Raw genomic sequence first — 24,464 nt, 5'->3', positions numbered from 1 at the left:
GTTTACGCTTCAATGTCCATGCCGGAAAGTGCAGGAGATAAGTTGCTTAAGTGCTTTATGACTCAGAAAGTATAATGAGCATTTAGATGTAAGACTTTCCAAACCAATTACATTATAAGGGGTTTCTGAGAATGGGTTAATTTAACAATCATATTTTACTAGCTCAAAGTTTATGATTGATGTATATGGCAACACATTTTGTTATTAACAAACATACTTTTTATTTCTCTGTTGACACGTTTAACTGTGAAAAAGTGAGAAAGCAAATCAACACATATATTTTAAAAAGCCAAACATTAGGAATATTTGTTTCTTAGAACCACAATAGGTTAGAACTGGCACGTAACAAATACAAAGTTTTCATGAACAGTGAAAACTTTTAAAATATTTGGTGTTAATTACCACATAGAAAAGCACAAAATATTACCTGTAATAGACATATTTATTATATTTAGCATATATAGCATTACTAAAAACATCAATGATCTTTACTTTAAATTTACTAGGAAGTCTAAGCTGAACGAAACCATTTAAAAGACTACAGCTAAAAGTTGCTTCATACTTGAAGGGTTGTGAAGAAATGATAAAATGCTTTTATATATAGGCTATATTTATAATTTTATTTCTACAGTCGTAGAGATCCACAGATGTTCCTTTTCTTGAAACCTATACGAAAGATTTTTTCGTTTTGCCAACAGTTGTCACGTTTCATTCTCTGATTCGAATCAAATTTCTGTTAAGACGCGTGGAGGAGTTATACTGACCTTGTGATCTTAGCCTGATTTTATCTCTCTCTTTCTCTCCTTCCTCTTTTATCCTCTTTTTTATGGGGTGACTGGGTGACCAGGGCAGTCCCGGCTGAACAGCTACTGTTCATGAAACTACCCACATAAATACTCCCTAGTGCCCGTTTCAGATGTAGATTAAAACACAGCACAAACATACTATATACTCATGATTGCAAACGCAAGCAGCCACGCAGGCTGTGCCACCAACACATATTATGTTCACACAATGCTAAAATTCATAACCATATTAATGTAACTCGGTGTAAATCTCATGCACAGCATCTTCCCAGTTCTCTCTTCACTGCTATAAGTGGAGGATATAAGGACTCAGATGAGGGCTGATCCCCATTCTACACTGGGTGTTAAGTAGCGTTTGTGCTCTCCAAAGCCTGTCCTACCTATTAACCCCTCTGTTGTGCTTTCTCATGATAAGCAGCTTGTTACCCACCGAGGAGCATGGAATTGTGGGATGTTTTTAGAATGCATGCACATGCTCTCTCTCTCTTTCCCTAACTCAAACATGTAAGCTGCCTTTTTAGAGAACATATGAACAGAGGTATGAAAACTGCTGAAACCTTTCTTTATTTAACACTTCCCACAAACCTTTAAAACTTGTTGCCATATTTCACACACAACACAGTGGAAACAAACAACACACATGTCTTAAAAACGACCAACAAAGCCGTCTCAAAAGACTGGACTTCCAAAATTTGTGGTGGAAAACAATTAAGCCTTGTTTTGATGTTCAAAACAAGACATATTTTGACTGCACTATGATCTGCAATGAGTTAAAAACACCAACCATCACTGAAAAAATAATGTGTTGGATTTACTTAAAATATATACGTAGCATTTTGCACTTTTAAACCACACTTTAAAAGAAATGGTCAATTTTTGTCTGCACAACCTGAAAACCTTTGTTAGATATACACAAATGTATCAGTTAATTTACATAAAAATTTATGTCACACGAATAAGATTTAGAAACTAATAGCAAGTTGTTTCAAATTGACATTTATATCACTGTTTCTACTTAATTTACTTAATAACTGGCATTAAAAAAAAGGTCAGGCATTAAACTTGATTACCCAAAGAAGTGCACAGAAAGCTGCACTTCAGCTATGCATATTCACATGCACAAGGAAAAATTATATAGATTGAACAGGATCCAAGTTGAACACTTACAAAACATCAATCACCCTAATGGCAACTTAACATTAAACAACTAATTACGGTAAATCAGCATCAATAATACTAACAAGAGCTAAAATCTCTATGAATTCTTAATAACAACAAATTACTTGCCCACATAATTTCCTTTTGACCAAACAAACATGCTTAAATTATTCAAGCACAAGGGCTTATGGGTATTCCACAGAACTTCAGTTCTGTACATGATTGTTTGAGTTAGTAGTACTTAAAATCTTAATTTTATGGATTTGTAAGCTAAAACAAAGTTCAAGGAACTCACGATTATTCATTTACTTTATGTAACTCTCTAAGTTGACCTTAAATAATCATTTTGTTTTGTACACATTCATGAAAATTAAGTCAAGCTAAAAATGTTATAAATATGTACATGAATAGAAGCTACTTTTTTTATACGTTATGGTTATTGAGCCAACAAATCTTTTTTTTTATTTCTTTGTGTGTGTGTGTGTGTGTGTGTGTGTGTGTGTGTGTGTCAAATCAAGAACCAGAAAAAATGGTCTTTCACTGTCTTTGAAGAAATCCAATTGTTCATTTCCCACCTACCATTCTGTGTAGTTTATTAAAACAATTTGACATGTAAGAACACTGAAGTTTTAAAATAAATGAGCTTTTCTCACCCAAACCCTCGAGAAAAGCCTATCAAGCCGAAGAAGCCCCTCACCTGAGCTCATGCAGAAAACTAAACGGTTTCACACACAACACGTATGCGTTTCAACATGCAAGAAACGGCAATGTTAATAACAAAAGCAGTCTCTCGTGACGATCTCACTTCCATTTCCTTATTATGTAGCTCGAGGCAGTGGAAGTACAGGGCCTTGATGGAGCACGCTCGCGACACAACCGCCAAACATGAAGAGCTCGTTACAATCACTGTTACAAAAGCCCTCTGTAAGCTAATTTCCTAGCCTGTATATCTAAGGAATATGGCGCAAGTGAAATAGTTTTCATTGCACAAACCAGCAATAATTATATTTAAAGATGAAAACAAAATTAAAACTTTCACTCTATTACACTTTTGCATGCTTGCACGTCGCACAGCTACAGGTGTTTGGACATGTGGCTCTCTGTCGCAATTCTATGATGTTTACTGGATGAATTTAAGATGGGTCGCAGTAGTACACATATATGTCTCTCGATTGAGCTATTACAGCAGATAAGTTCTAAATAAAATGTTGAACGTGTTCAGCATAAAACACCCAAATCGTCTGTAATAACCAAGTAGTAAATGAGTAGTAACACAAGGTACTCTCTCGCCTCAGAGGTACCCCACACCTCAACTTCTTGACACTCTTGTTTGTTAAGTGCCTCTTGATAGTAACAAACACACAAACAGTGTTTCACATGAGATGGCAAAAGATACAAAAGTCACAATCCACCCAGGAACATCCGATCAGTGGCAAATAAATGACGAGCACAAGATAAGCCATGGAGGTGTAGCCTATAGAGGTATAACGAAAATAGTTGTATATTTAGCGGCCCGCGGGTGATTTTCTCATATCAGTGAACTACACATTAACATACGCGCGAGATCGATGTGAGAAACGGAACCAAACAGACGCATTTGTGTATAAACTTAATGTTTCAAACTCAGCATGAACGTTCCTTCAACTAGTGTGCGTCACTGGCACCGCACAGGCATATGCGTGAACCATAACTATTCAGAAATGACCTTAAATTCAACTATACACGCCAAAGCGACACTGAACATCAATCGGCACAGCAGAGTCGATGATCGATCAAATGCAGTTTGTTTACAAACTGATGGATTTGCACGCGCGGCGTATTTTTATCGAGAAAGTTTCCGAAGATCGAGCGAACGTGTGATTAATAAATACCCTAAGTCACTAACATTGTTTTGCAAAATAAGCCACAAATAAATGACGTCGGATCGAGAGAATACAGCGACAATGTTTTTCCAACGAAACGCTTTTGTACAATCTTTCTTATCGATCACAAGGGTTTGGTGTTGTATTAATGATCGGGATCTCATTAAAAAAACATGCACACATCAGAACGCGCAGCTACATTATGAGGACTTGCCGGAAAAAACGAGCAGTTGCCCACCAAAAACTTTCCAGCACCGCATTAGTCAATTTCACAAGGAACCCCAGTAACATTCCAGCAACGACTGAGCGCAAACCTACCGTGGGAGCCCCTACGCCACCGTTCCAGGTCTTTCTCCTCTTGATCTGTTGTTTTATTATTTTTTTCCAATTTTTTTCACTAATTTTTCTTTTTTCGGGGCCTGAGAGTCTCGCGCTCCTCAGGCTGCAGCAGCAGAGTTATGGGGCGCGCGAGCATTGTGGGAGTGTGACGTCAGGCCACTTTCACAAACTTTTTACAGGGGCTGGTAAACTGTTGTGTGTGTGTGTGTGTGTGTGTGTGTGTGTGTGTGTGTTTGGAGTGGTTGTCGTTTACACAACGTTATGATTAATGATGGACACCGGCGGGACTGATGCCGCTCATCACTGAATGTTTATCGAAAGGTGATTGAGACAGCCGATAGCGTTTTTAAATAATTTAATGCAGGCATGTTTAATGCAAGGTGACTAAGTCAAGTAGCAAACTCTCTCTCCTGCTCTTTTATTTCAGGCTGTACCTGAGACTGCGCTGTTATGTGATAGTTGCAAAATGTTATCTCGACTATTTAGAATAAAATCACTACTTAAGCGATATATTCAAAATAAAATAAAAAGTTCACTCTGGATTATTTGATTCATTGAATGGACTGACATAGAAAAGTATGGAGGCATAGTTTGGTTTGCATCAGTGATGTGTGTAGGCATAGTTTTACAGGTCAGTTCAATTTCTTAACTATTTTTAATAACTGCGAATTCTTGTGCAGGTTTATTTAAGTTTTTCCTCGTTTAGCTAAATCATGCTTGTAGGTTTGCAAAAAATAATGCTCTCGATAACTCGATTAAAATATATATATATATATATATATATATATATATATATATATATATATATATATATATATATATATATATATATACGTGTAGACTACCGTTTAAATTAAATATTAGCATATATATATATATATGAATTTTTGTCAGAGGCTGTTTATTTCTAACTGATTTCTAACTGAAATCAAACTGAATTTTAGAAGAAAAAATAGGTATATATATATATATATATATATATATATATATATATATATATATATATATATATATATATATATATATGTATATATATGTGTGTGTGTGTGTGTGTGTGTGTGTGTGTTTATATATATATATATATATATATATATGTGTGTGTGTGTGTGTGTGTTTATATATATATATATATATACCTATAATTCTTTTTCTAAAACTCAGTTTGATTTCAGTTAGAAATCAGTTAGAAATAAACAGCCTCTGACAAAAATTCACAAGTAAAGCCCTGCTGAGATTTTCTGAGCTGAAATGTAGCTAATCAGGGACAATTTAATTATTATTTTTTTTGTGAAACACAGTTAATCCCTCTTTGGTGGATTCAGTCATGTATTAACAGTTAAAATATCTTTCTACAGATTGAATTATTAAACGTTGTTGGTTATATGCCTGTAGAGACTGTTTGATTTCAGAAGGATGTGGGGAGCAGGTCCCACGTGTAGTTATCCAATGGTCACATTTCACCTTGTGTTTTGGGGGGGGGGAGAGAATCACTTCCAGGGCATACCAGCCCGTTTCCTCACCACCCCAACCCCCTCCGACCAGCGGATGTGTGTGTTTGTGTGTGTGTGTGAGAGAGAGAAGGGGGTGGGGGAGTAAGGGTCTTCAATAAGACTCTCTGCATGCTCAATGCTAAGGGGTGAAACATAAAAAGTTTTTATGTTAAAAATGAAAGAAAGAAAACGAGAAAAGAAACAACCGCATGGAGCCCTCCTGCCACCTGAGGGAAAGGTTTTCAGAGAGGTTTCAAGATTCTTTTAATACACAGGAACTTATTAGATTTGTTGCGGGAATTGCTTGAAAAATGTCTGGATATATATTCATCATTTGGAGTGATAATATCAGGTATTTCTGAAAGGTGGAGTACGTTCATGAGAGAGCGTTTGGATGTCTGAACGCCCGGAATTGATATTTTAACTTAACGATTCAATTAAAAAAATTAAATAAAAAATAAATAAAAATAAAAATACTGCTCCATTTCTAATGGATCTTTTTCTTTCTAATTGTGATTTAGCTATTACATTTATAAATACGTTAAGTTGTTATTCGACAACGGAATAAATCATTTAAATATCTGAAAACATCGTGTTTTTCTATGTATATTATATACAAGGATAAACTAAAGAACGTGGTGCTTGAACGATTGTGTGTGTGTGTGTGTGTGTGTGTGTGTGTGTTTTCGTTATAAAAAATGTCCACGCCTCACAGGTGGTCTGTGTAAAGAGAAGATTGCAAGAAACAAATCCCTGGGTTTCAATAAATCACTAAATGGATAGTGTTTCAAAACATTATTTATAAACTGTACAAATCACGTCAATAAACGTGGAACAGTTTGTACTCCACATTAAATTTAGACTAATAAGATTAAAATATATTAAAAGACGTTGGAAAGAAACATCAAAAGGGAAACACTAAATTACTACACAATGTGGTATGATATGATTTAAGGTTAGGAATTAGGGGGTTTGGGCTTTTTCATTTTTTACAATGAAAAAAACAGAAAAATAGAGTGACCCAAAAACAATCATTAATCAAATGGCAAGCATTAAAACCTGAGAACATAACTGAATGCCTCTATTTTTTTAATTCCTAAAAGCTTACACATGTTTCTGCTAAGCAAGTTGTGTTACAATGGCCATCAGTTATTTGTAAAGAATAATTGGAACAACAAGAACAATAATAATTACCATTATTCATTGCTAAGGAAAAACACATTTGTTGGTTAATATTTAACTGAATAATCTTAGTTGACCATTATAGGCAATATTTTCTTCAATTAAATCTATGTGAAGGGGACCAGTAATTAGTGGGAGAAAATTATTTAAATGTACTCTGCACATTTTTTTATTTTATTTGTTTAAGATTGTGATGAACTAAATAGAGATTTTCTTCTTTTTTTTTTTCTTTTTTTTTGTAGAGCTCTTTCACATCAGATTTGGGGCAGAAGTTCACTGTGCAATGCAACAAGTTCTATTTTTTTATCTGTTGTTTGTAGAAATTTTCTAAACAAAAACCTATTTGATTTCACAGAGTTTATGTGAGACAATAATCTGTACTCTTGCATTTAAGATGAAAACTTGTCAGAATCATGCATTGGTTCTGCTAAAGGACAAGCCAGTCAAATGTGATCACTGTACCTCATTTTCTGGAAAGGAAAATCTCAAATGTAAGGATATGAAGTCACTTCATCATTCAATGATTCTTATTGTTCAGGCATTGTCATGGTTTTACCACAACATCTATATTACCTGAGATAAACTGCATTTTCAGGCAACAGTAGATTATTCGAAGCCTTCCCTAAATAGTTGCTGGAGAGAAGTATAACTAATCTCAGTTGGGGAGCAGCTATATTTTCTCCAAACAAAATATTTTAAATTTGTACATAAAAGTCCATTAATAAAAAAAAAAGTGTTAACAGAAAACTAGTAAATCCATAATAGATAAATAGAAAGAGGAAAACCAAACAAATACTTAACAAGGGTAACCTTTCAAAATCTAGAATAACTATCATTATTTTTACAGTACATAAGAGATTAGCACTGTATCATGTTCCAGTACTAATGTTTGCATGTCATATTAAAACAGTGATAATCAGAGGTGTTTCTCTTCCTCTCAGTAAAATGGGAAAATCCTATGGAAGTGTCCTGTGACTTCCTCTTAAAGTTCCTCTTGAGTTCAAGAGCTGACTCGGACATCATACATCATCAGTAACTTTAGAATAATCAGATACACATTTTCAATCAACTAAAAAAAGCTTGTTGCATCGGCATTGGAATTGCCATGGTCAGAATCAGAATGAGCTTTATTGCCAAGTATGCTTACACATACAAGGAATATTTCTTGGTGACAGAAGCTTCCAGTGCACAAACAATACAGCAACAAGACAATAATAAAAAATAAAAGCCAATAGAAAATATAAGTATATATAGAAATACACAATAAGACATTATATATATATATATATATATATATATATATATATATATATATATATATATATATATATATATATATACGTATGCACAAATACAAATCTGTTATATACAGTGCAAGGAAATGTAATGCAGAAGGGGGAGGATATGTTAAATAAATATAATAGAGTAAGCTGTGTATTGCACATAATTATTGCACAATGGGGCAGTTTTAGCTGTTCATGAGATGGATAGCCTGAGATAAAAAACTGTTCCTGTACCTGATGATATTCCAATGTCAAGACATGATATGCCGTATCAACAAAATCAACAAAACCTTTTTACTTAAGCATAAAAAGGTTTTGTTGAAAGCTAAATGTTTATTGATGAGATAGTTAAGGAAATTAAATGGTGTCTTTTAATCTAGTTATCATTAAAGGTATAAATGCACACAATACTTTAAAATAAATAAAAAGCATTGAAAACATTGTGTACCTAAACAGTTCCTTGGAGTAACAAGTAACTCAACTAAAAGTTTTCGAAAATTGTGGTATGGTAAATCCTTCAAACTACAGTGTAATTTGGTACCAAATTAAACAAGTAAAAGTAAACATATTCCTAACAGCACAGTAGTTTGAAAACACAAAATAAATATGCTGAAAACAAATTTAGAACATGACCCAACATGATTGAGTCCAGAAGGGTGTTGTTGAAAAATCAAAGAGTTCATTTAAATTGGGAAGTGCCCACTCAACATCACGTTGAGTTTCCCCCTCTTTCTCTTTCACACACACATTTGCACACACACTAACAGACCTACACACGTTGCCTCTGTTCATCAAGATCCCACACATTTTGGTCAGAATGTTTTGCCTACTTACTTTTTTAATTCTAAATCAAGCCCAAATAGAGACTGTGCACCCTTTTGAAAGGAAGAGCTATTTCCAAGTCCCATCTGAGGACTCATTTTCTGATTGTTTGTTTATTTCTATTTTTCTGGACTTTGCAGCTGGGCTTTATTCAGTTTGATTATAGTGGAGTGGTGGTCTGTTATTTAGATGCTCGAGATCGATTTTAAAGTGCTATGTGAAACGCCACATGCACACCACACTGCCGGCCCAGTAAAACCTCTCCTCTCTCCACCTCAAAAGTGCTTGTAAAAAAACCTATTATGGAGAACAAGGGGAGAGTGAGTTTCAAAGCAAAGTCAGCCCTCATTCCTACTCGACCAGCTCCTAATTACTCTCTGATTAACCATGGGACTCACAAAGCTGATATTTGCCTCTTTATACGAATGCCATGATGACAGGAACCAGAAAGGGGGAAACACACACACGCACCCTAAAATAAGCCTGGGTTTGAAGGGCATTGGGGGAACATCTGTAGCTATTTATGAGTAAGTAGCCAGTAGTCAAATTTCTAACAGGTCATCCTTGTCCTGTACTCTCTATTTGTCTTATGTCTCTGTCCACAATGCCACTGTCCTCTCAAATCCAACACATTCTCTCTGAGTAGCTTGCCATCTCCCAGCAAAATCACCAAAGCCCTGCAAAACAAGCCATTGATGACAACAATGGCAATTAAGCAGGGGGTGATTTGTACACATCTGGAGTGGATTTCCTTACTAGAACAGTCCCTGGTGCACAAAATCAGCTCTTTGGCTCCTTTCTACCCCCTTCCACACTGTTGAATTGTGGACTTTAGAGCATGCTTTTTTATGTGTTTGGTTAAAAGCAGATGATTGGTTTATGTTAGCTCAGGAAGGCGATAAACAGCTTAGTTGCACTGTCAAACCACCGATAGAGCAATCGTGGAAGCCCGTGCACTGCGTATTGGGTGATGTCATTCTTCCACACATGTCATCATGTTAAGACAATTCTCTATACTTTGCATGGGGTCTTTCTGATGCTTTTCTGGGGAACATGTGAACTGTTGACTAGTTAGCCCCACCTCCTTGTGCACTGTGGGTGGCTGTATCTGCAGAGTTGGGCATTTTTGATTTTGATATAGTTTTGATATAATCTTTGCTCTATGAACCCAAGTTAAATTCTAATTCCCTCATCATTTACTCACCCTTATGCCGTCTGAAACTCATATGATGTTCTTTCTTCTGCGGAACACAAACAAAGATATTTTGATGGAGATATGATATGAATATATTCATACAATACAAGTCAATGGGTCCAAAACTTTCAAGCTCCAAAAGGACATAAAGGTAATCCATATATGGCTATGGAGTAGTATAATCCATGTCTTCTAAATAAATATGATCAGTTTTGGGTGGGAATAGATCAAAATGTTATTCCTTTTTCACTGTAAATATTGACATCTGCAGTCTTCTAAGCATGGATATGATTTGAAGCTCTATTACACTTCCTCAAGCTTGACACTTGTGGAGAGCATTTGTACAGCACGTGCACATGGGCTGAGGGCAGAGGAGACGGCAGATGAATTGGTTAAAATGTCCACAGAGGGTGCCAAAAGCAAGTTGTTTTCAGTTGTAATACAGTGAAGAGGAATGCATATTTTATAAACTGCACACCTCCAACCCAAACCACAACCCTAAACCTAACTATCAGTGAAGTAAAAATTTAATGTTAGAGGGGATACCTCAAAATTGCACTCATCACCGATTATGCAATAGTGCTTTCTTCCTGGTGGGATCCTAACCCAGATCTCCCACACTGCTGGTGCAACATGCTACCAGGCGCACCACAGAGGAAGTTAAACACATTGCAGCCAAAGCAAAAATGCCTTATAGGACATGGTGCTTGTCAGCGAGTTGGCAAAATGTGGCCGATCCTAGGGTACCGTAATTCTCAGACACAACATGCCGACTTCCCGTGTGTGATCATGTTGCAACCTCATGATTTTCACTGAAAAAGTATTTAAATTTTGGGTTGTTTTGCACCAAAACCTATCGTATGGCTTCAGATGACTTGGAATATGATGCACAAGCCACATGAACTACTTTTAGAATAGGCCTGCATTTGGGTCCTTAAGCTTTAAAGTCAGTAACTATTATCTTCTTTTGTATTAAAAAGACAGACCAGATGGATTCGAATCCTGGATGTGCTGAGTGACTCCAGTCAGGCTTCCTAAGCAACCAATTGGCCCGGTTGCTAGGGTGGGTAGAGTCACGTTGGGTTAACCTCCTCATGGTCGCCATAATGTGGTTCTCGCTCTCAGTGGGGCACGTGGTGAGTTGTGCGTGGATGCCGCGGAGAATAGCGTGAAGCCTCCACACGCGCTAGGTCTCTGCAGTAACGCGCTCAACGAGCCACGTGATAAGATGCGTGGATTGACGGTCTCAGACACGGAGGCAACTGAGATTCATCCTCCGCCACCCAGATTGAGGCGAGTCACTATGCCACCATGAGGACTTAGAGCACATTGGGAATTGGGCATTCCAAATTGGGGAGAAAAGGGGAGAGAAAAAAAGACAGACCAAGATATTCATAAAAATTTTGTTTTCCGACTTTCAAGAAAGAAAGTCATACAGGTTTACAACAACATGAGGGTGAGTAAATTACGACTTTTAATTTAAGTTTAGGGTGAACTATTCCTTTAACCCTCATATTCTGTAATGTTGTTTCTGTTTGGGGTCATTTTAAACCCAGCAAAAACTAATTTTAGAATAACAGTGCATCTAGAATAATAGTGCAGTCTATTGTGTGTACATGTAGTTAAGCTTTTTTTCAAGTTTCAAATTTTGTTCATTTTGTTTTGTTCAGTTCTCATGAGATTAAACTGATACTTAAATGTTAAGTATGTTTGTTAAGCTATCATAAAGGCCAAAGTGTCTCTCAGAACCCAAACAGAATATGAGGGTTTCCCCACAGAAAGCCACTAGTTCTGCTTTCCTTTCCATTTCTTTCTTTATTCCAAGTTCTCTGTTCATTTCTCTGACCATTCTCTCCTTACATACTGTATCCTAGCTATCACCACCACATCTCTGTATCAGTCTCTTCCCATCATTTCTATACAGGAAATTATTCAAGCCCAAAAGTAAAGGCAACAGCCTGCAGTATCACAAGTTAGTCCGTCAGTGCAGTGGCTCTGTTTGAGAATGATAAGAGACTTGGGTGGACCCAGCAATGCTCTGCACATGCACATATGACTCCCCATGCACTCTGCGATAATGTGACATTCTAAGATGATACTGATCCTGTCTATCCTGAGTGTTTGAAGTGATGTGTGTTTAATCACTGAGTTCCAAAGCTGTAAAGTCATCACTAACACATCTCTGAACACATTCAGTGTGATATTAGGAACAAGAAGGGATGGGCAAGTCATAATTCAATATGAAGGATTACAATGAAAGATTTCAACTGTCTTTACTGACTAAGTTCACATTTAGAGAAAACATTTGTTCTCTGAGTTGCTGTTCCACTCTCTCATCATAAAAGCTAAGTGAGTTCTGTGGATGAGCGCACAATGAGAACTGATTGTTTTAACCTCAATCTCATGGCCTTTGAAGATCTAATTCACTTCCTCACCTGAAGAAAGTTTCAGAACTGTGCACAGTTAAAGAGTGAGAGCCGAATCTTGCTCGCTTTGTTATCATCACAGTCATCTCTGACAATGAAAAACAGTGTCTGGTGTGTGTATGTATGCACATGCGAACATTTCAATGGATGGGGGGATGGGCCAGGTCATTAGAGAGCAGGAATAAAGGGAAGGCAGTAGACACAGGAAAGAGAGAAACATGATGACAGAGCGCAGGAGGAAATGATGAGAGATATGACGAGTGAATGGAGGTATATATGAATGTTACGAGATACTGTGGTCTTAACTGCTTGCCCAGCAAACGCTCTTGGTCATTCAGCGATAGGGATCTATTGACCGGACGCCTTTCAGTTGAGAATGAGAATGATCATATTTCTATAGCATTCTGCAAAGTCACAGTAGTTCTCAAACTGTGGTCCGGAAGGGTAAACGAGACAAACTGTGGTCCGATAATTGACAAAACCACCAACAATGAATTAATTAACTGTTATATGTCAGTGTATGTAAGTGTTCAGTCCAACTTCTTAGCTAGCAAACAGTTGGCTCAATCAGTTTCATGAGCTAAAAGTAGCAGTATAATTAATTCAATTGAAATAAGAAACAAAATAGCTGTCTAGCAAAATTCTGTCAGTACAAGTGAGGCTGTTTACTCTAGTTATTCCATGTCAAATAAATTAAATTCCAGAAATTTTCCTGGCTGAAATTTTTATTTGTAAATCCTTTTCTGAAAAAAGATAAACATAAATGATGATGAAAGCCAATATATTAAATGCCATGAATCAATATTAATTTGGGGGGGGGGGGACTACAGTTAAAAAAAAAGGAAGGCAGCGTCAATATTTTATTTTTGCACAGAGCTTGGAAAGTATAAAATCAGTTGATTTCAGAAACCATGTTGCATTGTATGCCAATGGAGTGAATCCAAACACAGAAAAAAACACTTTTTTGTTCCAAAGTTGGAGTGCCTATATCTCCAGAATTATTAAAGAGAAAAAAATCTCTCATAATTTACTCACCCTCAGGCCATCCCAGAAGTAATACATATGACTCCAGTGATTAAATCAATGTTTTCAGAGGTAATATGATAGGTGTGGGTGAGAAACAGATCATTATTTAAGTCCTGTTTTACTATAAATCTCCACTTTCAAGGGTTGAGATTTATAGTAAAAAAAAGAATGAATTTGACCATTGAGTCTTATGGATAATTTTTATGCTGCATTTATATGCTTTTCGAGCTTCAAAGTTCTGGTCACCATTCACTTGCATTGTTGTAATGTTTGTAGGAAGGAGTCAAGAAAGAGGATCTGAATGCAGGCTTTTTAAATAAAAACTCAGGAAAATAAATACAGGAAACTGAAACAGAACAAACCGTTACATCCATGAATGGAAAACAACTGACAATGAATACAGGCGAACGTGGGGACTAAATACACAGAGAACTAATGATGAAACGAGAGACACCTGACACTAATGAACACAAGGAACAATGAACAAAGACCATGAAAAAGAACTACAAAACCCATAAACAAATGAAAGACACGAAATGGAGGAGAGTCACGTGACGCCATGCAAGGATCAGACGTGTGAACGGCGAGCTCTGCGCACTTTGCTAGTTTGAACACTTTTAATGACATAAACCGGTGAGATTCGATACACTCTGTTCCATAACTGTTCTAGGAGGACAGTATGTCAAAGAATTCAAAATCCTCGGGCTCTGGAGACATTAAAAGACACTTACGTGCTCAAGCTGACGCCCCTGAGCAGGCTGCAAGTCTGGGAGTCGATTTAGTCGGAGAAGTGCAGGAAATGCAACGAGAGATGCTGAACATGTTGGCAATGCTGACAAAGGTCGTTGCTGACTTGGAGGATGTTGCTGTGATACGTCGATCGATCACTGCCATGGAGGCGAAATTCACTGAGGTGGTTACAAAAGTGGGGGATGTCGAGAAACGGATCGATTATCTGGAGTCATCAGAGAAGGAATTATCTGCTAATCTGCTAGCTACTAAAGTGGATTTGAAGCGTGTCTGGGAGAAGTTGGAGGACATGGAGAACCGTAGCCGGCGGAATAACGTCTGTATAACTGGAATCCCTGAGGGAGCAGAGGGACAGGATACGGTGAAATTCCTGGATGGGCTCTTTCCGTATCTGCTCGACACAGCAGGCCATAAGCTGGAAATCGAGCGAGCTCACAGGGTTCCTGCTTATCGATCTGTAGAGGGAGACAGGCCCCAATCAATTCTGGCCAAATTTCTGAGATCATCCAATAAAGATCTTGTGTTACGCGAGGCGAGGTGTAAAGGAACGCTTGGAAGAACCACAGAATTTTCTTGTTCCCAGACTTTACAAATTCGACAAGAGAGAAGCGTGATCGATTCAAGGAATACAAGAAACTCTGAAACCAACGGAAGGTTGCTTTTGCACTGATATTCCCGGCCAAATTGAGAATAGATGCTAAGGATGGTCGTAAAACATTCACATGCCCACAGCAAGCGATGTCCTTCATAAAGTCAATGGAGTGAGCAAGTCATCTCGTTGTACTCATGTTGCAGCTGAGTGGTCCGGCTCACTGAACATTCGCTTGACTGTTTGAAGATTCTGCACGCTTTTTTTTTTTGTGCTGGTTCCGCCTAGTGGCTGGAGTTTATTTTGTAGAGTGGCACACCTTCAGGACAGTTTTATGGATGAATCTACATGCTCTGGACGCCAGTTGGCGCTGTCGTGGGCAGGGTTAATGCGCATATTTTTCTTTTTTCTGTTTGTTTTGTTCTGGGGGAAGTTCGGGTTTTGATTGTCACACTAATGTTGGAATGTGGTCTTTATAATCTTGTTTTTAAAACACAATCTATTATTTCTTATATGTCAAAATGTCAAATGTTAATATGAGTGGATTGTCTCTCTCCACGTGGAATGTGAATGGGTTGGGGCACCCCATAAAAAGAAGGAAGGTTATTTTTCTTCTTAAGCATAAGAAATATAATATAGTGTTTCTTCAAGAAACGCACCTTTCTCCGCAGGAAGTTGAAAAATTTGGAAAGATATGGGGTGGGCATTTTGTTTTATAGTGCTGGCTCGAGTAAGAGCAGGGGAGTCATTATGCTGATTAGTAAACATCTACAATTCAAATGTCTCGAACAGAGTAAAGATAAATTAGGAAGAGTCATTATTGTTTTAGCTGAAATTCAGGGACAAAGTCTTATTTTGGCTAATATTTATGCACCTAACGTTGATGATCAGGGCTTTTTTATAGATCTTGAAGGGATGTTGCAAGCCGCTGGCACCCGTCATGATATAATATTGCGAGGAGACTTTAATCTTTTGATGAACTCAGTCCTTGATCATAGTGAAATGTGTGCAAGCCCCCTAGAGCAACACTGACGCTTCACAGGATGTGTAAAAATCTTGGTCTTACAGATATTTGGAGACTTTTGAACCCATCTGGTAGGGACTATAAATTTTTTTCATCAGTCCATTAGATTTACTCTAGAATAGATTGTTTTTGATATCTAAGTCCCTCATTTCATCTGTCATTGATTGCTCAATTGGAAACATTTTAGTCTCAGATCACGCCCTGGTGTGTTTAGAGGTGTTGCCACATATGAAGAAAAGGAAAGCATATAGTTGGCGCTTTAATGTATCCCTTTTGCAAAATCCTGAATTCCAACAAATGCTAAAGGCTTAAATCAATGTCTATATGGAGACCATCTGGTCCTCAGTGTCCTCTGTGGGCGTGGCTTGGGAGGCACTTAAGGCAGTTATTAGAGGCTGGATCATACAGTAAGCTGCATTCACCAAAAAATCCAAAGCACAAGAACTCGTGGAATTGGAAGGGAATATTAAAAGTGCCGAGGCTGAGCTGAAGTGCCAAATGTCGTCTAATGGCCTCAGAGAACTGACCTGACTGAAATACAGATATAATACTATTTTGTTGCGGAAGGTGGAGTTTTGGCTATTCAGGGCAAGACAGTCATACTTTGAGTCGGGGGACAAAGCAGAGAAGCTTCTGGCTAGATATATAAAACAGAGAGAGTCTTTTTCTACCATTCCCTCAGTTAAATCTGCTGGTGGTGAAATATTTACCTCAGCCACTGATATTAATAATGCTTTTAAAGACTTCTATCTTGATCTTTATAGTTCCACATCTTTGTGTATTGAAGAGGATTTTAGAAAATTTGTGGAACCATTAGAACTTCCTAAACTGTCGGCTGAGCAAAAACTTTGGAGGAGCTTGACGAGGTAATTAAGGCCTTGCCTACAGGCAAGCCTCCGGGGCCAGACAGCTATGCCACAGAATTTTTTAGATCTTATGCTACAGAACTGGCTCCACTTTGCTAGAAGTTTATACGGCATCATTAAAGAATGGAAAGCTTCCTCCAACCATGACAGAAGCCTGGATCAGTCTGATTCTTAAAAAGGACAAAGATCCAAGCGAGTGTAAGAGTTACCGTCCAATTTCCCTGATCCAGCTAGATGTTAAAATATTATACAAAATTTTGTCAAACAGATTACATTTACATTTACATTTACATTTATTCATTTGGCAGATGCTTTTATCCAAAGCGACTTACAAAAGAGGAAAACATAAGCGAATCATCTTAGGAGACAGTGGTATGAAAAGTGCTGTATTACAAAGTATCACTAGCATCATAAAAGTATTCAAAACAGAATAAAGTGCAACAGAAATTTTTATTTTTATTTTTTTAATTTTTTTTAATGACTGGTTAAGTGCTCATGGAAAAGATGTGTTTTAGTTGTCTTTTGAAGACAGAGAGTGAGTCAGCTTCACGGATGGAGCTGGGAAGGTCGTTCCACCAACGTGGTACGATGAAGCTGAAAGTCCGGGAAAGTGTTTTGGTGCCTCTTTGTGCTGGTACAACAAGGCGACGTTCCTTAGCCGACCGCAGGCTTCTAGTGGGCGCGTAGCTCTGCATAAATGATTTTAGGTATGCTGGAGCAGACCCAGTGACTGTTCTGTATGCCAGCATCAGAGCCTTGAATTTGATATGTGCATCAACTGGCAGCCAGTGGAGAGAGACAAGGAGTGGTGTAACGTGCTATCTTTGGTTCATTAAAGACCAGACGTGCTGCTGCATTCTGGATCATTTGGAGGGGTCTAATTGCACATGCAGGGAAGCCTGCAATGAGAGCATTACAGTAGTCCAGTCTAGTTATGACAAGTGACTGGACAAGCAATTGTGTGGCATGTTCAGAGAGGAAGGGTCTTATTTTCCTGATATTGTAGAGTGTAAATCTACATGATCTTGCGGTCTTTGAGATGTGGTCTGTGAAATTTAGTCTATTGTCGATGGTTACCCCTAGATTTCTGACCGATTTGGAAGGCGTTACTGTAGTTGCACCCAGCTGCATGGTGATGTTGTGTTCAACAGCAGGGTTGGCTGGAAAGACAAGGAGTTCAGTCTTGGCTGGGTTGAGTTGCAGGTGGTGCTCCTTCATCCAGGCCGAGATGTCCACCAGGCAGGCAGAAATTCGAGCAGTCACTGTGGTGTCGTTGGGCTGGAAAGACAAGTAGAGTTGTGTGTCATCAGCGTAGCAGTGGTAAGAGAAACCATGTGTCTGAATGATGGGTCCCAGTGATGTTGTGTATATAGAGAAGAGAAGTGGCCCAAGCACTGATCCCTGAGGTACCCCAGTAAGTAGCTGATGTGGCTTGGATACCTCACCTCTCCAGGCTACCTTGAAGGACCTACCTGAGAGATAGGAATGAAACCAGTCAAGCACAGTTCCTGTGATCCCCAGCGAGGAGAGGGTAGAGAGTAAGATCTGATGGTTGACTGTGTCAAAGGCTCCAGAAAGGTCCAGCAGAATCAGGACTGATGATCTGGATTCAGCTTTCGCCCGTCTCAGCGACTCAGTGACAGACAGCAGGGCAGTCTCGGTGGAGTGTACACTTTTAAAGCCTGACTGATTGTCATCCAGCAGCTTGTTCTGTGAGAGACAGGCAGAGATTTGTTTGAAAACTGCCCTTTCAAGTGTTTTTGTCATGAATGGGATGAGAGAGACTGGGCTGTAGTGTTCTATTTGTGTGGGATTAAGTGTGGGTTTCTTCAGCAGCGGGGTTACTCGAGCCTGCTTAAATTTAGTGGGAAAAGTGCCTGTAAGTAGAGATGTGTTAATTATGTGTGTGAGTGCAGGTAAGATGGACGGAGAAATGGCTTGGAGAAGGTGAGAAGGAATAGGGGTCAAGGGAGCAGGTAGTGGGGTGGTTGGAGAGGAGGAATTTAGAGACCTCAGTGTCAGTCAGAGGAGAGAACATAGAAACAGAAGAGTTGCATACAGGAGACAGGTGTTTGACAAGGTGTGGTGCTGAGAATGCATTGCTGATGGTTGTAACCTTATTAGTAAAAAATGTGGCGAAGACATTTGCTGTCAGTGATGTGTCAGGCGGTGGAGGGGGAGGGCAGAGAAGTGTGTTGAATGTTCTAAACAAGCTGCGAGTGTCTGTGGTGCTGTTGATCTTGTTCTGGTAATAGGAGGTTTTTGCAGATTTAACGTTATCTGAAAAAGTTGCAAGCAGGGACTGATATTTACCTAGATCTGCTGGTTCTTTAGATTTCCGCCATCTCCTCTCAGCTGCCCTGAGGTCAGTCCGATGTTCTTGAAGGACATCAGACAGCCAGGGGCTGGGTGGTGTAGCACGTGCTGGCCTAGAGGAGATAGGACAGATGTTGTCTAGACAGGTTGTTAAAGTAGAGCTTAATGTGTCTGTGGCAGTGTTTACATTCAGCATGGTAAATACATTTTGTGTAGGAAGAGATGTAGAGACAGCGGTGGAAAGGCAAGAGGGTGAGAGGGAACGGAGGTTACGGCAAAAGGAAACCAATGGTGGAGTCTGTTTTAATGTAGATGGGAGGGTCATGTTGAATTGAACAAAGTAGTGATCAGAGACATGTAAAGGAGTAACAAGAATATTTGAGTTGGTACAGTTACGTGTAAAGATGAGGTCCAGCTGGTTGCCCGATCTGTGAGTTGCTGTGGTGTGTAGTTTTTCCAAGTCAAATGAGGCCAGGAGAGTATTCAATTCAGTGGCCTGGGGCTTGTCTTGGTGTATGTTGAAATCCCCAAGAACCACAAGTGGCCTACCATCCTCCGGCAAGGAGGACAGCAGGACATCCAACTCCTCAAAAAGTTTGTCAGCTGACCTGGAGGGCGATAGATGACAACAACATGTATTTTTGTGGGTTGCATTGTAGTAATAGCATGGAATTCAAAACTAGTATTATTAGATAGTGAAGAGTGTGTTGAAAAAGTCCAGTTGTTATGAATGAGCAAACCTGTTCCCCCGCCCCTACCAGTGTGTCGAGGGGTGTGAGAGAAGGAGAAGTTGTTGGAGAGAGCAGCAGGTGTTGCTGTATCCTCTGGACGTATCCTTGTTTCTGTCAGTGCCAGGATGCTGAGGGTGGACTGCGTGGCAAAGGCTGGAATGGAGTCAGCTTTGTTCACAGCTGACTGGCAGTTCCAGAGTCCCACTGAGAAAGAGAGCGGAGCAGGTGCTGAAGTGCAAAGTGGCCGTAGGTTGTGCGGGTTGCGTTTGGTGTTGCATCGATATCGTGTAAACGGTCTGTAACAGATAACAGAGATGTGCTTGAGGGCATGTGTTATTTGTGAAGTAGACATGTTAGTATATAGAAGGAAAATAATAAGAGATACAATAACAACATACTTAAGTGCTATGGTGAGTGGCGCCTTGTTGATTAAGTTATGATATCTCGCATACATGTAGATCAGGTGGGGTTTATTCGAGGCCGCAGCTCTTCTGATAACATTAGGCTTTTCATCAATATCATGTGGTCAGTGGCGAATGATCAGACTCCGGTAGCTACCATCTCACTTGACGCCGAAAAGGCATTTGATATGGTAGAGTGGGATTATCTTTTTAAGATTTTGGAAATGTACGGGTTCGGGAATACTTTTACTGGATGGATTAAGTTACTTTATAGACATCCGGTTCGGTAACGGAGGTACAAACAAATGGATTAATTTCAGATTATTTTACTCTGGATAGGGGCACCCGTCAGGGTTGTCCTCTTTCCCCATTATTGTTCTGTCTTGCCCTGGAACCATTAGGAGCCACGATAAGAAAGGAGGAGGATTTTCCAGGGATGATAGCGGGAGGTTTGGCGCATAAGCTTTTGCTTTACGCAGATTATATTTTATTATTCGTCGCCGACCCCACTAGATCTATGCCTTGCCTCCACAGAATTATTAATTCCTTTTCTAAATTCTCAGAATACAGAGTTAATTGGTCTAAATCCAAAGCTTTGGCTCTGACAGCATACTGCCCGGTAACGGCTTTTCAGCCAGGTGCCTTCCAGTGGCCCAAACAGGGCATTAAGTATTTGGGTATTTTATTCACAGCAAATTTGTGTGATTTAGTTAGGGTTCATTTTGACCCTTTATTAAAAAGGTTTTCGAGCGATATGGGCAGGTGGGCTTCATTACATTTATCTATGTTTGGGAAGGTTAATATTATTAAAATGAATTGTATTCCAAAATTCAACTACCTGCTACAATCTCTCCTTATAGATGTCCCCCTCTCTTATTTCAAGCAATTTGATAGCATAGCGAAGTACTTCATTTGGAATGGTAAATGTCCCAGATTACATTTCAGTAAGTTGCATAGGCTGATTGACAAAGGTGGGCTAGGCCTACCCAAGATTTTGTTTTATTATTATGCATTCAGTCTCAAACAATTGGCTCATTGGTCGCTTCCACCTGAGAGAGCCCCTCCCTGGTTTTGTACTGAACAGGAAGTTCTTGCCCCTATTTTGGCATTGCAAAGCCTTTCTATCAAACTAACCAGAGAAGTTAAGTTACACCCCATTATCTCTCATTTGAATGCGGTATGGACAAAAGTGTCCAGAGTGTTTAATTCGGATGTTTATTTAAATGTTGCTTCGAGCATATGGCTGAACCCAAATTTAAGTATTATTAAGTCCATTTTCTGCTGGACAGAGTGGATTGTGAGGGAGATTAATACGCTCAGTGACCTGTTTGAGAGTGGAGTGTTGAGATCCTTTGAAAATATGGTTCAACATTTTGGGATTCCCAAGTCTCAATTCTTCAGGTATTTACAGCTGCGCCACCTGCTCTGTACAATTTTTGGGAGTAGCATACACCCCCCTAAAACGGCAGATACTCTGGGAGTGGTGATTACTGCTTTTGGAAAAGGTCATGAGGCATCAGTGTATTACTCCCAGCTAATTCAGAGTCTGGGGGATGGAGCTTCAATTTCTCTCAATAGATTATGGGAGAAAGATTTAACTTGGTAGTGGAGGAGGGAGTGTGGGCTAGGATTCTAAAAAACGTCAATCCTACATCTAGAGATGCAAGGGTGCGCCTTATGCAATTTAAGATTTTATATCGATACTATTACTCTATATTGTATAGGCTTGGTCTTAAAGACACACCCACCTGCTGCCGATGCCAGTCAGAAGATGGGGACACAACCCATGTTTTTTGGTGGTGTGTTAAGATCCAAGAATTTTGGTTGAGGCTTCAGAGTTTTATTTGTGACGTATTGGGCACTCAAATTTCTTTTTGCCCCAGACTCTGTATTTTAGGTGATGGGGCGGTCATTAATATAGTGGATAAATGCATAAAAAATTGTGTCCTAGCCAGTGTTATGAATTCAGCTGGAGCTCCCTCATTTCAAGAGTGGTGCACAGAGATGGGCAGGGTAGCGGCATTCGAGGAAATTTCATGTAGATGGCTAGGCAACTTTTATTTTTTTTTTTTATTTCATAAAAAAATGGGGCAGCTATTTGGCTGTTTTGGAGGGCTCTCGGGGAGGGGCAGTGGAGAGAGAAGTGTAGTTTTAAATGTACCTGTATGTGGTTATTTTTTTATATTTTTTTTCTTTTTTTTTTCCTCTTTCTTTTTTTTAGTGTGTATACTCAAATGTATGTGTGACCACCGGGATATTTGTTGAGGGTCAGGGTGGGGTTGGGGATTGGGAAGGGGAAAGGGAATAATGGGGTTAAATGTTGATTCTGTGAATATATATATATTATTTGCTTTTCTGTGTCAATTGTGTGAATCAATAAAAAAAAGTGTTAATCAGAAAAAGAAAGACACAAAATTAACAATAAACATACACAGCGACCCCTGGTGGTCGCCCAAGTAATCTTTACAGAGCCCCTTATCTAAGGAGTGGCTCCAGAAGCCCCTTAACATATAAAAACAAAAAACAAAAAAGTTAATGGGAGGAGGAGTCACAGGAGGCCCAGGAGGAGCCGCAGATGGCGGGGCTCAGTAGTCTCAGGGGAGCAAGGCACAAGGGGGCTCAGGGGAGCAAGGCACTAGGAGACTCAGGGGAGCAAGGCACTAAGGGATTCAGGGGAGCAAGGCACTAGGAGACTCAGGGGAGCAAGGCACTATGGGACTCAGGGGAGCAAGGCACTAGGAGACTTAGGGGAGCAAGGCACCAGGGGACTCAAGGGAGCAAGGCACTAGGGGACTCAAGGGAGCAAGGCACTAGGGGACTCAAGGAAGCAAGGCACTAGGGGACTCGGGCAGCAAGGCACTAGGGGACTCGGGCAGCAAGGCACTAGGGGACTCAGACAGCAAGGCACTAGGGGACTCAGACAGCAAGGCACTAGGGGACTCAGAGGGCTCAGAGACCAGGGAAGCTGAGAATTCAAGGGGCAGAGCCATAGGAAACTCGAGGGTCAGAGCCATGGAGGACTCAAAGGTCACCAGGGGTGGACAGGCTCATCAATTGACACAGGGAACTGGACAGGCTGGTCGACAGCCACTGGGAACTGGACAGGCTTGTCGATAGTGTCAAGGAACTGGACAGGTATGTCGACAGCCTCGAGGAATGGGACAGAGTCAATGTCTACAGGGAACTGGACAGGCTCGTCGACAGCCTCCGTGGTCAGGAGCGCTGGCAGTGACTGGGAAACAGCCTCTGTGGCCGTGAGCACAGGCAGTGACAGGGGAACAGCCACTGTGGTCTTGAGCATGGGCAGTGACAGGGAAACAACCTCCGTGGCCATGGGCACTGGCAGTGACAGGGGGACGACCTCCGTAGCCGTGGGCACTGGCAGTGACAGGGGGACGACCTCCGTAGCCGTGGGCACTGGCAGTGACAGGGGGATGACCTCCGTGGCTGTGAACACTGGTAGTGACAAGGGGAAGGCCTCCGTGGCTGTGGGCACTGGCAGTGACAGGGGGATGACCTCCATGGCCGTGGGCACTGGCAGTGACAGAGAAACAACCTCTGTGGCCGTGGGCACTAGCAGTGACGGGAATGGCCTCTGTGGCTGTGGGCACTGGCAGTGATAGGGGAATGACCTCCGTGGTTGTGAGCACAGGTAGTGACATGGAAACGACCTCCGTGGTCGTGAGCACAGGCAGTGACAGGGAAACGACCTCCGTGGTCGTGAGCACAGGCAGTGACAGGGCAGCAGGAGCCCTTCTCCTCCTCCTCTTCCAGATGGCCAGGAGCACTGATGTGGAATTGGCCTCTGTGGAAAAGGACACTGGCACTGTGAGGACCGAGGCTTCAGGCACTGCTCTGGGATGGCTGAGGCTTCAGGCTCTGGCTCGTGGACCATGGCAGGTGTGGGGGCTGGCTTGTGGACCGTGGCAGGCATGGGCGCTGGCTCGTAGACCATGGCAGGCATGGGTGCTGGCTCGTGGACCATGGCAGGTGTGGGCGCTGGCTTGTGGACCATGGCAGGCGTGCGCGATGACTCGTGGAGCATGGCAGACATGGGTGCTGACAGCGGCAAGGGATTACTGTCATACCCCACAGTGTAAAGAGAGAATTTGTCGCCCGGTCCTCAACCGCTCCTCTTCCCTCTGGTGGATGCCAGCTCGCTCCTCCCCCGGCAGACAGCAGCGAGTCCTCTGGCCCC

The 24,464-nt window shown here is 40.4% G+C and overlaps 1 protein-coding gene across 6 annotated transcripts in view; it reads right to left on the bottom strand.

Annotated features, from left to right (window-relative positions):
* Positions 1-4,334, bottom strand: part of LOC127418729 (zinc finger protein PLAGL2) — a 64,123-nt gene extending 59,789 nt beyond the window's left edge. For all 6 annotated transcript variants that reach the window (XM_051659465.1, XM_051659463.1, XM_051659464.1 and 3 more), the window contains exon 1: positions 4,145-4,334. The gene's annotated coding sequence lies outside the window, so the exon portion shown is untranslated. The remainder of the gene's footprint in view (positions 1-4,144) is intronic.
* Between the last annotated feature and the right edge of the window lie 20,130 nt (positions 4,335-24,464).

The sequence above is a fragment of the Myxocyprinus asiaticus genome, chromosome 28, assembly GCF_019703515.2.
Source record: "Myxocyprinus asiaticus isolate MX2 ecotype Aquarium Trade chromosome 28, UBuf_Myxa_2, whole genome shotgun sequence".
NCBI classification, from domain to species: Eukaryota; Metazoa; Chordata; class Actinopteri; order Cypriniformes; family Catostomidae; genus Myxocyprinus; species Myxocyprinus asiaticus.
This window is presented reverse-complemented; position numbering and strand designations above follow the sequence as displayed.